This window comes from Miniopterus natalensis, chromosome 12 (assembly GCF_054644295.1).
Source record: "Miniopterus natalensis isolate mMinNat1 chromosome 12, mMinNat1.hap1, whole genome shotgun sequence".
NCBI lineage: Eukaryota > Metazoa > Chordata > Mammalia > Chiroptera > Miniopteridae > Miniopterus > Miniopterus natalensis.
This window is the reverse complement of record NC_142092.1, coordinates 18754460-18770230: the sequence shown is the minus strand read 5'-3', so window position 1 is coordinate 18770230 and position 15771 is coordinate 18754460. Positions and strand designations below refer to the sequence as shown.

Genomic DNA, 15771 nt, shown 5'->3' with positions numbered 1-15771 from the left:
AGTTCCTTGCAGTCCCCGGGCTTGTCCAGTCTACTCCGTCGCCCCTTTTCATTCCCACAGCTTCGGGAGCCGCAGTGTTGCGTGTCGGCCAAGCCAAGCAAAGATACCAGGCGACGGCTAGCGACAAGGGAAGGACCACGCGGCAAGTCTGCTGTCTCCATGAAATTTTCTGAATTCTAATGCTAACGGTACAATTTTTTCCCCCTGGGAAACAAAACCTCCAAATCCTACATAGCCGCCAAATCTGCACAGGGGCTGCCAACAGGAACGCGGGGGCAGGGACGCGCCGCAGTGGCCTCTCCAGGCAGGTCCTTTCCCTCTGCTCCCCCTCGGGCGGACTCCCCGCTGCGGCGCAGCCGCGCGGCCGGCACCTGCGCGCGCCGCCCTCCCCGCTCCCGCGGCCGCCGAGCCGGGCTCAGCCTCCGCCTCCCGCGCAGCCAAACAGCCGCAGGGCCCGGCCCGGCCTTGGACACGCGTGCGCGCTGGCGAGGGAGGGCGGGCCGAAGCTGGAGGAGGCGGGGCAGCCCTGGCAGTCCGCAGGCCATTGGCTGTCTCCCCGTAGACCCCGCCCCTCGGCGTTCGAGACGGCGGGGCGGGCCACGTCAGGCAGCCGGTGCGCGGCGGAGCTGGTGGCAGAAGGGAGGTAAGCGATGCTGGGTGGCAGACGGCGGGCACTCGGACGCTGTCCCCTGATCAGACGCCGCGGGCCGCACCAGCCGGTGGCTGGTCTCAGCTTGTGCGCAGGGCGGCCGAGGCCCCGCGGGCTAGGGGCTCTGCTGGGAGATGGGGCACTGGAGCATGTGGCGCAGGGCCGTGCCGCGGCGTGGGGCGGCTTGCAAGGGACAGGTCTTGCCGTTTGCCCCGTCCTGGCTTTTCTGGATTCTGAGCTCCGGGGGAGCTAGGCCTTCTGCCTTAGAGAGCTCCGCGATGCCTGGGTGGGGCGGCTCCGGTGCCTGCGATGGGGCTCGGCGGGGTCCCGACTTACCTGCAGTGGATTGCAGTCGTCGCAGCCTCCCCTGGCCGGTCCCTAGTCCGGGGCAGTGCGGGGCAGTGCAGGGGGTTCTGGCCGTGTCCTGCCTGGCCTGGGGTGGCTGTCTCCTCATGGCCAGTGACTCACTCAGATCCTGTCCACCTTAATGCAAAGGCTTATGGGTGACCAGGGCCTGTTTTCAAATCTGGTTCTCTGGTCCTCACTTGTGGGAATTACCCACAGAAATGGTATGTGTCTATATGTATATAATAGCACATACATGTATGAATGCATGTTTTGAGATGTCTGCAAAAGCTCTCCGGAGATTTGCAGATACTTGCACTTATGATGTACCTACTCTCCCTGAGTTTTAATTTCAGCTGTGGCATCCTGATCCCTTAGTTTAGTTCCTGAATTTGGAGCTTTTAAAATCAATGAAGTCATCCTAACAAGTGTCATGCGATCTTCATTCATCCATTCAACAGACCTTTTTGATGATCAGGATCTTAGGCCACAAACTAAAATGGGCATTCCCTGCCTTTTCTTCCAGTTTATCTGCCAGTTTTACTGTGTAGATTTGAGATGGAACTTTTGTTGATGGTTCAGTTTCAGGTTCTAGATTTAGGTACAAAAGTTTATGATCCCATATCACAAGATAGAGCTCTTCTGGTACCTCCTTGTTTTCTTTACTGTCACCTCTAGTAAGCCTCAGACTCTGATGGCCCAGAGCCCTAGTCGTGCTGACTCTATCACTAAAGTCCCCTAGCTCTGAGGCGCCTATCTGTAATGTGAGGGCATGGGTTCGAAGTATTGTGTAATTTTGAGATGTTTAAGGATAGGAGGGGCAAATGGCATGTTTATTGTGTTAACAGTTGAGAACTGATCATTTTAAAAACACAGGATGTATTTAGTGCTTATGTTTTAATTAAAAAAAAATCTGTCCACATTCAATTTTTGACCAGCAGGCAAGTGCATGTTTATAATTTTGATTCACATCCAATTCCTGCATATGAAGCACTATGACTCATCTGAATTTTGAAATGTAGTGATCAGAAGCATTTAAATGTTACATATAATGGTATAGTATAAAAACAATTGGATACTAATGCAATTTTCAAAGCAATTTTACTTACTTTGGTAGATAAGTGGTATCTAAAATCTCTGTCTTAGGTATTTGCTGACTTGGTTAATGTTAGGTATTTACCATCACCTGGCTAATGTCTGTCAATAGGTGGATATTATTTTATCAACCTAAAATTTGCTATATTTTGATTGCTGCTTCCAGTGGAGAATTGATAACCAAAAGGTAATAAATCAATAGTTTGAGAGTAAAAATGCCCATAAAGATGTAACAATAGTTTTTCATTTGTTGATTGATTGATGGTACAGTAAAACCTTGATATAATGGACTAATTTGGGGAGAGGGTGTTCTTTAAAGCCGAAAGTCTGCTATATAGTAAAACAGGTTTTCCGAACGTGTATGTTAAAAAATTTACAAATTAGTTTGTCTGGTTTTACTTATGTATACTTGTTTATGTAATTAAAATTAAGTATGTGTGAAAAGTTTAATTTCACAGAAAACTTTTCTATATGTATTACTGTAATTTTAAATTTATATTGAATAGGCCTAGTAAATGCATGCATTCACCAGTCACTGCTAGTAAACAAATGCACACGGCTGGGGCGTGGCTTAGCGCATTTGGGTACATTGGCTGGCACTCTTCAAACTGCTGGAGAAAGTCTTGCCAGGAGACAGCAGAACCAATTACTATTTCGAGATGTGGTGTGATCACATGCTGATCATTCGCCAAACATTGTTTACGAGCAGTGACTTCTGGATTTAAATATGTAGACTATAGTCGTAGATATGTAATATTTATGTCAGAAAATTACTGCAGTGTTTTTTCAACATATGACCTATTCACTAAAATTTGTTAAAAAAAACAGTGAATTAATAACAAAAATAACATGTTAATTTCATTACAAGCAAATCTTGGTTAGAAGAGTTTTAAAATTAACAGGATGTTAATTTTCACCTATGACATATGGACTGGAAATTTTGTCCACTAAGTCCGGAGTCCATTAAGTTGAGAGCCGCAAAATCGGGGGTTTACTGTACTCATAAGTACATTGTTTGGCCTTCTTGCAGGAGTAAAAAGATATCTAAAATAGTTCTCTTGAAACATAATATTCATAGCCTTGTGGTACTTTTAGATATCGTCCATAAACCATTAGTTGAATTAAATTGTTTACATCACTATTAGGGCCATGGAAAATTCAAGAAAATATAATTTCCTGTTTTTTGTCCTCACCTGAGGATATGTTTTTATTGATTTTTAGAGAGAGAGCAAGAGGGAGAGAGAAACATCGCTGCGTTGCCTCCGGTACATGCCCCAACCAGGGACTGAACCCACAACCTTTTGGTGTCCTGGACAACACTGCAACCAACTGAGCCACCCAACCATGGCAAGAAAATACAACTTTTCAAGATTTTGCTTGACCTTCCTAGTTCTAGACGTGGACTAGATCAAGATGGGAAGATTGAGGAGGAATGTAAGAGCTGAGGAAAAAAATCCAAGTGAAGTCTTTTCTAGTTTAAAATTTGAGGGGAGCCCTAGCTGGTTTGGTTCAGTGGTTAGAGTGTCAGCCTGTGGACTGAAGGGCCCCAGGTTCAATTCCAGCCAAGGGCATGTACCTCGCTTGCAGGCTTGATCCCTCGCCCCGTTTGGGGTGTGTTGGAGGCAACCGATCAATGTGTCCCTCTCACATTGATGTTTCTCTCTCTCTCTCTCTCTCTGAAAAGCAATGGAAAAAATATCCTCAGGTGAAAATTAAAAAATAAAAAAATAAAAAATTTGAGGGGGAAAAAATCCACAACAAAAAATACAATTATATAACTATATTTGGAAGAAGTGTAAAGAAATAATAGTGTCAGGATTGTTGGTGGGTCTATAGCAAAACTCGATCTTAATATTTCTTGGTTTATAACAATGAACTCAGTTTATCTAATAAAAAGAAACCTAAGGTGATAATTTAAACTTTGATCAAGTGGGCAATACATGTTGCTTTAGGAGATGAACAATCTGTAAGTATCACATGTTTTTTAAAAAGTACAAGAGACTTAGAGATGGGTAGTGTAATAAAATGGTATGGTTATATAAATATAATATAAATCTGTGATTCACAGTGATAAGTTGGATAAAGGTTGTGTGCTATTTCTACATGATAGGAGATAAGACTTGTTAAGCTAACACGACAAGGAATGGTTGTCAGTTTTTCTTCCATTTAAATTATTTGAAAGAAATTTTTTAAGCAATGTGGATGATTCCATTTATTGTCAAACATCTAGACTACACATTATAGTTTTTATAAATTGGGTCCCTCAAGTACTTGCCCTCAATTTTTTAACCTATTTTAAGTCAAAATGGAAGTCATAAAATTGCATTTATGATTTTTACTTTTGTTAATTTATATTGGCTTTCAGTTAGCCTGAGTTTACTTTAGCTTTATATATTTTAAAGACATTTCAAAGGGTTTTACATTACATACCATATAATTTTCCATTGCTCCTGATAAGAAACATTTCTTTAGGCCCAAGGAAGTTGAGAATTAAAACTGCATAGATAGGTTGTTTATTTTTTACTTAAAGATTTATCTTTTCACTTGTCTGGGGACTAATGAAACATTTCATCCAGGCTTCTGAACTGATGACTTTAGTTCTTTCCAGTGCATTAGAATATATCTTCTAATCTCCTTTTGGTCAGATAACCAACTGCTTGCTAATTTGGCTGATAAATATTATGATTATGAATGTTCTTGTTAATGAGGTGTTTTTGGCTGCCTGGGTATACCTTTCCCTCCTCTTAACAAACCTTTATCTTTGGTCTAGCTGCTTTTAGAATTTACTTTAAGTTTTACTCACTTAACAATCCTTGAACAGGTTTATGTGATCAAACCTTCAGGTTTTAGTATATGCTATTAGAATATAAACATGGAGGGAACAGAGGAAACTTTTATTCAAGCTGTTTTGAAACATTTAAGTAAATATAATTTTGAAGAGTCATAGATAATAAAGCTATTATATTCATCATTTATTTTTTCATTCAGCAAAGACAGGGCATCTGCTCTGGTTCAAAGTCCCTAACTTTTCTTCAAGTAGCTTGTGTTATTGCACGGAAGCCAGTGACAAGGCCAAAGTACGAGATCAATTCTGTAATTACATGTAGGCGTAGAGTACTGTGGCGACTATAGGAAATGAGAATTTAGGAGATTCAGAGAAGGCTTTCTGAAGGAATTTTTACTTGAACTGAATTTTGAAAGTAAGTAGGAATTAGTTGGTGAGGATGGAGGATAGGGCATTTGAAGTACAAGAAAAAAGTTAGGCCAAGGAGAGAACAGAGAGATGAAGTTTAATAAGTAAACAAAGGCCAAATAAATAAAAGGCCCTCTTCCCCACCATGTTAAAGACTTTGACCTTTACCCTTAAGGCTGTGGTGATCCATGGGTAAGAGAGCTTAAGTAGAGGAAAGTTAAGATCAGTTTTATATGGCCCATTTGTGACGGTAAGATGCAGAACTCCAAATTATGCAGTGGGGCTTGGGAAAATAGGATGGCTTTGGGATGTACTAGGGTGATCAAGTTAATGTCCAGTTTGATATGCAGTGTGAGGAAAAGATCGACTCAAGGATGCTTCCTAGGTTTATGATTCCCAAGAGAGAAATCACATGAGGATTATCAGATGTGTAAGAGAATAAAATCAGCCTTGGACACGCTTTTGGGTCACACAGTTGGGTCACACAGTTGGTTCTCTTCAGTGGGCAGTTGACTGCATTGGTCTACGCTATCTCGAGATTAGAACGGATGTTATCAGTGTATTAGGTGACAGCTAAAACAGAGTGAGAATGGATGTGATACCTAAGAGAGAGTTTGTGGAATAAGAATAAAACAGAAGAGAAACTCTGGGAAGCACCACAATATAAGGAAGGTGATCCAATGAAAAATACTGAGAAGGAACAGCCTGATGACAGTGAAGCTCCAGAAGACAAGGGAGAGAATTGGAGAAGAGAAGAGTCAACTGTCACATGCCACAGGGAATGGAAGAGAGTGACTAGAGACATTAGGATGGTTTACCAGATATGCAAGGATCACTAATTTGTAATGATACTAGTTCATATAATTTTGTGACTTTCTGTAGCAAGATTTAGCAGAATTTGTTGTGTACACATGGTCGGGATGCAAGGGAGTACAAAATATTGGCCATAGAGTGGTTGAAATGATGGAATGTGAAGTTTAGACTGGTTAGGGGTGGTACCCATTCAGGAGAGGACTGAAAGATTGAGAAAAAAATAATTGGTTCAAGGGATAAGGTAAACATACAAGTGTATGTAGGAATAAGAGAGAGAAGGTGGATAGGATAGAAGTGCTCTGTGCTTGGAGTAGGATTTCGGAGGTCAAGATTTTAGGGTGCTCACGGAGAATAGGGTTTGGCCATGGATGTAGATGGCCGAAATGGAGATTATGTAGGCGTTAAAGTACAATGAGACTGGGGCTTTGGAAGTATTACTTACCTAGACATTAACCCCAGATGATTGTGATGCCCATGGTGGAGAGCTAGATTGTGAGATTGTTTTCTGTCAGTATATATGAGAGATGAAGATACTTAGATGGCATGACCTCAAAGATATGGAGGTAAATGGTATGGAAATATTTTGGGAGGCCATGGAGCTTGGAAGGATGATTAGCCTTCATAGAAGTTAGTCACTAAAGAGTGAGAGTCTAGTTTCCATTAGATCTAGGAGGTAGGGGGACCATCTAACAAAGAAGCAGAGCATCTAATAAGAACTCATGACCATGGTATCAAGAGTTCAAAAGGGTTGGAGGGAAGACTGTGTAGTAAAGAGGAAGGCAGGTTAGAAAGAGGTTAGATTTGGGTGTAAGTGTGATAGGTTTTCTGAAGCATATGGATCGCTTTGAAGTTCCAAATAGTAGTTCAGATTTCAAGCTTTTGTGAAGCTTCCCGTTGTCAACTTTTACTCACCAAATCGTAGTTTCTGTTATTGTGCAGGTATAGTATGATTTCTGAATTTAAAACTAACATATATCTCTAGTGAATATGTGTGTTGTCTGTCAGAGAAAGCAGAGGCAATGGCTTTCTTTTATTTTATGCACCCCTTTTTGACCTTTGGTCTTCCAAACTACTTCAGCAAATACTTTTTACCACATTTGACATTTCTCATCTATTGTTAGGATGCCTGGAAAGTTGTGTTGAGCATTTTTAGGTCAGTTCTGGGCTCAGAGGTGTGAAAGATGCCTTGATGCTAATGACAGTTGTCATGGATGTGGGAGGTGGGCATACCTGCATTTACCTCTGATTTACTTCCTGTTGTTTTTAGGACTCTTAGTGTTTCTAACGACAACTCCCCCTCATGCATAAGACCCTGTGCTTTTTCACCTACTCAGAGATTTGACTCCAGCATATCTGTCCCCTGAGATTATTCCCTGCATTATATCAATATTGCTGTATATCAATATTGCTGTTATTTATTCCTCCTTTCTTAAAAATAATTACTCTTAAAAAATAATTACTCCTTGACCCCATTCCTTTCTTAAGCCACAACACAATTTCTTTTTCCCCCTTTATGGCAAAACTATCATTATGTGTCCAATTACTTTCCTCCTATTCTTTTTATTATTATTGTTATTATTATTTTAGAGAGAGAAGGAAAAGAGAGAGAGAGAAACATCAATTTGTTGTTCCAATGGATGTTGTTCTACATTCATTGGTTGCCTCTTGTGTGTGCCCTGACCAGAGATGGAATCTGAAACCTTGGTGTATCGGGACGATGCTCTAATCAGCTGAGTTACCCAGCCAGGGCTCCTCCTATTCTTTCTTAAATTGGATTTAATCAGGCTTTCCTCCTTGCCATTCTAAAAGAATTGCTCTCCTCAAAGTCATGATGACTTTTATTTTGCTAACTCTAAAGGTCGTTCTTTTAATCCTCAACTCTTACTTGACCCATCAGCATTTGTTTCCAGCTTTATTGAGATATAATTGACATATAACTTTATATTAGTTTAACATATGCAGTGTGTTGATTTGATACATTTATAAATTGCAAAATGATTACTGCTGATCACTCTCTGCTTCTTGAAACTCTTGCTTCCCCTGATATCAAAGATGCCACAATTCTTGGTTTTCCTCCTGCTTTTTTTTTTTTTTTAAACTCTTTTACTGGTTCTTTCTTATATCTCTGATCTCTTAACATTGGAGTCCTCCTGGGCTCAGTCATATCATTAAGCCCTTAAATACTAGTTTTAAATACTAGCAATTCCCCTATTAGCTCCTATATTTATATTTTAAGCTGGACCTCTTTCCTTGAACTACAGACTTCATATATCCAGATGCCTGCTCAGCATTTCTATTAGGATGACTAATGGAAACCTCAAACAGCTCCTGATTTCCTTACTATACCTGCTGCCCCTGTGATTTTCCTCATCTCAGTTAATGGAAACACTGTCCTTTCCACGACTCGGGCCAAAAACTTGGGTGTCATTCTTGACTTCTCTTTCTCTCATAATCCACATATAAACTAATAGAAAATCCTCTTGGCTGTACCTTCAAAATATATCTAGAATCTGAGTACTTCTCACTCCCCACTGCTCTCACCCTAGTCTAAGCCCCCATTTGCCTATGTCCTTGACGTTGCACTATCCCCTTTATTAGTTATCTGTTACCACCCCCTTCCCAAATTTAGTGGCTTAAGGCAACAATTGTTTATTCTTTTATGATTCTGGGGTTGGCAGTTTGGGTTGAGCTTGGGTGGGGGGCCGTTCTTTTGCTGGTCTTGCCTGGGCTCACTCATACAGCCATGGGGACTGGTAGGCTTGGAAGCTGGGATGTCTCGCCTCTGCTCCATGTGGCCCAGTAGCTGTCCCACACTTCTTCCCGTGGTGGTTTAATGGAAGCAAGAGAGCAAGAGGAAGCTGCATGGCCTTTTGAGACCTAGACTGAGAACTCCCACAACTTTAGTTCTCCCTTGTTGATCAAAGCAGATCACGAGGATAGCCCAGATTCAGGGGGGTGGAGAAATAGACTACCTCTTTATGAGGGGAGCAGCAAAGTCACCTTGTACAGAAAGGTGCATGCAGGGACTGCGCGGAATTGGGGGCCATTGTTTTGCAGTCTACCATAGCCTTCTAGCTGGTCTCTTCTGTTTTCTCATTGCTCTCTATGATATTGTCAGCAGAGCAGCAAAGTGATTTAAAAAAAACCTGCAAAACACACAATAAAACTTGGAGTTGGATTTCTTTTCTTTTCTGCCCCAAGCCCTCCAGTGGCTTCCCATTGGCACTCAAAGTTAAAAGGCAGTGGCCTGTGAGGCTCGCTATGACCTGACCCCCCTTTGGTGCCTCTTTAACTTCATTTCCAGCTCCTTTCTCCCTCACTCCCTAAATCTGCTCAGTTAGCCTCTTCTCTGTTTCTTAGATATATGAGGCCTGCTCTCCCCATGGCTTTTGTACTGCTGTTCTTTCTGCCTAGAATCAGTCCTCTCCTCAGAGACTATGGACTCCTTTACTTCCTCTAAGTCTTTGCTCATGTTTCACCTCTGTGAGCCTTTCCCTGACCTTCCTCTTTAACACTGACACCCCTCTCTAGTACCATCTAACCCCCTTCCCTGCTTTACTTTTGTAGCTAGCATGTATCTTAGAAAATGCTCTATTATCTACTATTTTGCTTATTTCATCATTCCTCCACTAGGAATGTGGATTGTAGAGGCAGGGATTTTTGTCTGTATCCCCAGTGCTTTGAACAGCATCTGGCACAAGGTAGGCATCTAATAAACATTTGTTGAATGAATGAATGAAAGGTAGACTTTTGGTAGGGAACATTTTCCAGTCCTAGGTATCTCTTCCATGTTTATGGAAAAGACCTTGAAACAGATCCTAGGTTATTATCTGTGGAAATTCCTGACCTCTTTTTGCAGGTACTTTTGTGACACCCCCCCCCCCCCGGCCCCCTTTTATTTAAAGAGGTCTGTTAGCCAAAGTGTTCTTCACATCCAGGCTTTTTATTCTTTGAAAGAACAGTATCACATTCTCCAGTCAGCTGCATAGAACACCTGCTCTTTAGATACTTCATCGCAGCCCCTTCACTTGGAGTTGTACATCATCAACTTGCTCAAAGCAAAGATGAAGTAGTTAATACGTGAAAGAAATAGTCTAAGGCAGAAAAATGTCAGACCTTTTTCTTAAACTGTTGGACCTTCCCCCTTTCCCAAAGATCTTATTGAGATCTTCAGGTAAGAGAGATGTTTTTATTAGTCAAAATGAAGTATGTTACGTGCTAATTTACAGCATAAGCTTATTATAAACTCAGTCTGAACTTGAAGCTGTTATAATGAGCATGTGAGGACAGAGCTGACTCCATCTTGAAGCTAATCCACCTGCTTAACTTCTGAGTGAAGGAACCCTGACCTGTGACCTCCTCGCCACCCCCCTGGTGGACTCTGGAATGTGTGCAGAGGCTTCAGGCTAATCACGGAATTTTCATTAATCCTCTGGGGCAAGGTGCCCTCGATGTTACCTCTCTTAGCTCACCCTGGCGCCAGGGCCTCCTGGTATCTGGCCTCTTGGTTCCCCCTGACCACCCACAAATTCCCTTTGTAGAATGTGGGTCCATCTCTAACCCGGGATGATAGAGGGTGCTAAGTGCCCTGCTGTGGCCCAGGACCCCGGTTCTGTACTAAGTTCCCTATTAAACTCATTAGCCGACAAGCTGGACTTGTCTGCTTCCTTCTTTGGCCTCTCAGCTCCTTTGGCATTCGGAGGCCACTTTGCATCCACGGCCTTTTCATGGAACAGGGCGTAACCTTTAAAATTACTGATTACGAATGAAGATGATAACCTTTTAAGTGCCTCAACCTCCAATTTACCTTTGCATTCTGGTTTTGTATTTTGCTTTAGTTGCATAGCATCAAGGAAAACTCCATTCACATAAATTACCAGTTGCTAACAGTAATAATTTTTTTAAACAGTTTACATTGCAATTGTACAACTTCTGGTTATTTTTTTCCATTTTGTTTTATTTTTAAAAACATCTTGTTGAGGAAAATTTCAAACACACACAAACGTAAGTAGGGAGTATAGTAAGTGAACTTAGTTTCAACAAAACCATCATTTTCAATTTTCTTTTCTCTCTCTAACACATTTTCTTCTTCTAGCTTTTTAAAAAAGTAATTATCTTTAACAATAAGAACTTTTTATTTAAGTTTTTAGGAGTTTTTATTTGAAATCTAATTACTGTGTCATTATTGCAGCTAACAAAATTAACACCAATTCCTTAATGTTATCTTGTAGTCAGTCCGTATTTCAGAATTTCTCACTGTGCCAAGGATGTCTTACTAAAGTTGATTTGTTGGAATCAGAGTCCAAATGAGGTTTCCAAATTGTATTTGGTTATTATGTCTCTCAGGTCATTTATACTATAATAGTCCCTCCACCCCATCTGTTTCTCATGTTATTGATTTGTTGGAGAAACAATCATTTGTCCTTAAAATGTCCCAAATTCTGAACTTGACCTATTGCTCTGCAAGTGGTTTTCTTTACCTTGTCCCTCTACCTCTTGTATTGTCTATAAATTGTAGTTCAATATACAGAGCTCTGTAGCTCCATTTTGAATTTTTTTAGGCAACATAGTCTCAGAGGGTTCTGTGTATGTCTTATTCCATCACATTGTGAGGACACAATGTCTGGCTATCTCCTTTTTAGTGACACTAAGATAAATCATTGGGTTCAGGTGGGGTCATCTTTGCCTCTCTAATATGAAGTTCCCATCATTTTTTAACCTAACAGTTTTAGCAACAATTGATGATTCATTCCCAATTCAATTATATTAACAAAATGACATAATATCTTTAAATGTATTTTTAAAGAAATTAATACATTTTGATTTTTTTCTTCACATTTCTGTTTACAATATCACTTCACAACAATATTTCCTTCTCTGCTCCCCCAATACTACATTTACACATATACACAGTGCCTTCAGGATGAGCATTTGACATAACACTTGGAAGGAGATAGGAAATGGAATGGACAGTGAAGGCTTCGGCAGTGGAGAGAGTAAGGATTATCTACTCACCTACTACCTACTAGTTTGCTTGTTTCACCTCCCTCCTTCTGTCTCTTATTTTTGTTTTTAGTTTGTAAGATTTTTGAGCTGTGTAAGATAGTTAGGGTTAATTGGCCACCGAGGACTTAGAGGGATTGGAGAGCGGGGAGGCCTGGGGTAGGTGTTGACAGCAGCATTGGTACTGGGTATGAATTGAATGTAAATCCAGGCTGGAGCTAAGCCTACAAATTTTAACATTTGCCTTGTGTAGTCAAGATTGGCCTCGAATAAAATTGAGAAGTTGATCAAGCTTGTACTCTCTGCTCTTAGGACCCTTTTGTCATGGAGCCTTGCTGACATGGACAAAGGTAAATTGTGCCCCAAGCACTTAGGAGACTCAGGCATTGCTGTAATATTTTAAAAACATGTGAATAATGCCTTTAGTCTTCTCTGTATCTGTGTGTGACTGCTTCTTTCTTCCAGTTGTCAGAACCTCTTGGAGTTATCCTTCAGTCTTCTTCTATTCCATGTTTCATCCGTTAGCAGATTTTGTCAAAATGTATGTAAAGTCTGACCTCTGCTCACCATCTCCACTGCTGTTCTCCTCATCTAAGGCAACACAATTTTTCTCCTGGATTATTGCTGTAACCTAACTGATCTCCTTTTATTATTCCATCCTTGCCCTCTGATGATCTATGCTCCATAGAAGCCAGAATGATCTTTTTTTATAGTGACAGTTATGTATGCCATCCCTCGGTCCGAAATCCTCTAGGTCTTCCCCCCTCACTCAGGAACATCCAGAGGCCCACAGGGCCTGCCCCACAGGAGCTTATGAGATCTGGGCCCCTGCTTCACTCTGTTGTCTCTTACGGCCCAACTTGCTCACTTGCACCAGCCACACTCTGTCCGTGTCTTCCCTAAACTTGCCCATTGCTTCTTCCTCGAGGTTGTTGCCCTTGGTGAACCTTCTGCCTGGAATGCTCATTTTTTCCTTCATTTCTCTGGCCAAATTCCATCATATGTGACAGGCCTTTCTTTAGTTTTTGACAGATCAAAACATATAATGACCTCCATAAAATTTACTATTTATGACTAAAATTTTTTTTAGGTGTTATGTTATATATGCATTTTGAAAATTAAACTCTTTGTACTTCTATTTAAGTGATTAAAAATACCTCCCTTCAATAAAGTTTCAAGTACGTTAGATGAATAAGTTCTAGAGATGATATAACATAGTGCCTACAGAGGACAACGTGCTCTCATGTTGTTTTCTTACCACATTCAGAGAAAAAACAAACAAAAGCCCACACAGAAACCTTGGAAGGTATTGCAAATGTCTGTCACATTGACTGTGGTGATGGTATCATGAATGTTTTATATGTCCAGACTCATCAAACTGTACACATTCAATATGTGCATTTCTTTGTGTATCAGTTATACTTCAATAAATCTGTTTAAAAATACCTACTCTCTAGGCTGAGGCTAACAAACTTGATTAAACTGAGATTAGAGGAAGTTAAACACACTGGAGGAACACTTAATTTTTTTCAGGGGCAGATGGATTAATCTCCTGGCAAACAATTGAGAATCAAAGGTAATTCTGTTAGCTTACTTGTTTGGAACTCTGCAGGACCATTATAGCTTCTAATAACTCAAAGGTGTGACTTTCTCATTAAATAGCTCTTAATAAGTGGTGTAATTGGATCAAGTTAAGCCTTTTTTTATCTGATGTGTGCTGTGGGGAAACTGCCTCTTTAGACAGTGATAAAAGACTATGGTTTCCAATGGGTAAAGAAGATCACTAATTTTTTATTGAGCCAAAAAACTGATCTTATGTTTTTATTTGAAGAGAATAATTCCTATTTAATGTAAAAATAATGAACACCCGTTGCAGGGAAAAAATTACATTTAACAGTTATAAAGAGAAATGTATCCAGAAATAACCTTAACTTTTTTGCATGTTTACTTATTTTTTCCTAATTCTGTGTATGCATGTGTATATAAATACATACATACATGCATACATACATATATATAAACTTGTAGCTTAGTTAATGAATAACTTTACCCAAAAGATGCTTCCTTTAAGCCTTTTGTATTTTTATACTTTGAAATGGGAGGTGACTAGAACTTGAAGAATGTATGTGACACTTTAGGGTATAGCCAAGAAGTGCCAAACACTAAGATGAGCTGCTCGGTAGGCAGTACCCTGACTGCCCGCTCACTGCCAGAGACGGGGTTCGTTTGCAACCTACCCCAGACTTTCACCTTTATTGTGCTAGGTTCCCTGTGAACTGAGTATGGTGGCGAGGCCTGTGTGTGGAGACTGGGGAGACTGTGTGGTCCTGGGAGCCATGCTGTTTCTGCCCTCTCCCTGTGGCTTTGCTTCTGAGCTGGCCTGGTTGGCCTTTGAGAACCTTTGTAGCAGGTCGGAGGTGAGCCAGGTTGGGAGCAGCTTCCTTTGGGCAGTTCCATTTGGCTGTTTGAACATTGGATTCATTGGGAGCTGATAGCCTGTGGAGCTGCTGCTGCCGTTCATCCAGTCAGCCATGTACTTCCAACACAGTGTTCAAAAATTCCATTTAACCTGTACATGTGAATACACACATGAACCTGTAATGCTTAGGTATGTATGTATCGGTTATAAACTCTGTGAAACTAAAAAAATTCTCCTGAAGAGCTACATGATTTTCCTCCTCTTTTTTTTTTTTTTTAAAACATGTATATATGTTTTAAACCTCACCCAAGAATATTTTTTCCATTGCTTTTCAGAGAGAGTGGGGGGCGGGTGAGAGAGAGAGAGAGAGAAACATCCATGTGAGTGAGACACATTGATTGGCTGCCTCCCGCTCAAGAGCCAACTAGGGCTGGAGACTGAGCCTGCAACCAAGGTACATGCCCTTGGCGGCAATTGAACCCAGGACCCTTCAGTCTGCAGGCCGATGCTCCAACTACTGAGCCAAACCCTCCAGGGCCCTCCTCCTCTTTTTTTTTTTTTTTTAAATATATCTTTATTGATTTCAGAGAGAGGAAAGGAAAGGGATAGAGAGAGACAGAAACATCAATGATGAGAGTCACCGGTCGGCTGCCTCCTGCATGCCCCCCACTGGGATTGAGCCCGCAACCCGGGCATGTGCCCTGACCGGGAATCGAACCCCGATCGCCTGGAGCTTAGGTCAATGCTCAACCGCTGAGCCACGCCCAGCCGGGCCCCCTTTTTTATTTAAATATAATTCTACACACTCTACTGTGCCAGCTAGATGTCAGCATTTTATTTCAGGATCCTCTTCTAATTATTGGACGTGCTGCTTGATGTCTCTTTGCTAATGTGAAATGACTTACTAAGGATCTTCTGCCCAGGAAGGTTGTGAAGGTTAACTAATATATGATTATTAAGCACCCTACAAATAGAAAGCCATGAATAATATTAGCTGTGCAATAGGAAATTAGTATATGTTACTTCTTTGGGTAATTACATGTTTAAAATGCCTTTTACCCCAGTGGGAACAGTACGCAGAGGTGATGCTGCCGATTTTGAAAGGGTTGTACTACATAACAGATTAAGGGCAAAGTCATGACAAATAATAGCTGTCAACTGAAGCATTCATGTAAAACTTAGGATGTATTCATATAACAAAGATCTATTTTCCACCTCCATTATAGTCAGCTGGAAACAGTGAGGAACCAGTCT

General features: G+C 41.0%; 1 protein-coding gene across 1 annotated transcript in view; it reads left to right on the top strand.

Annotated features, from left to right (window-relative positions):
* Positions 1 to 613: 613 nt before the first annotated feature.
* Positions 614 to 15771, top strand: part of FOCAD (focadhesin) — a 256025-nt gene continuing 240867 nt past the window's right edge. The window contains exon 1 of the mRNA XM_087822637.1: positions 614 to 643. The gene's annotated coding sequence lies outside the window, so the exon portion shown is untranslated. The remainder of the gene's footprint in view (positions 644 to 15771) is intronic.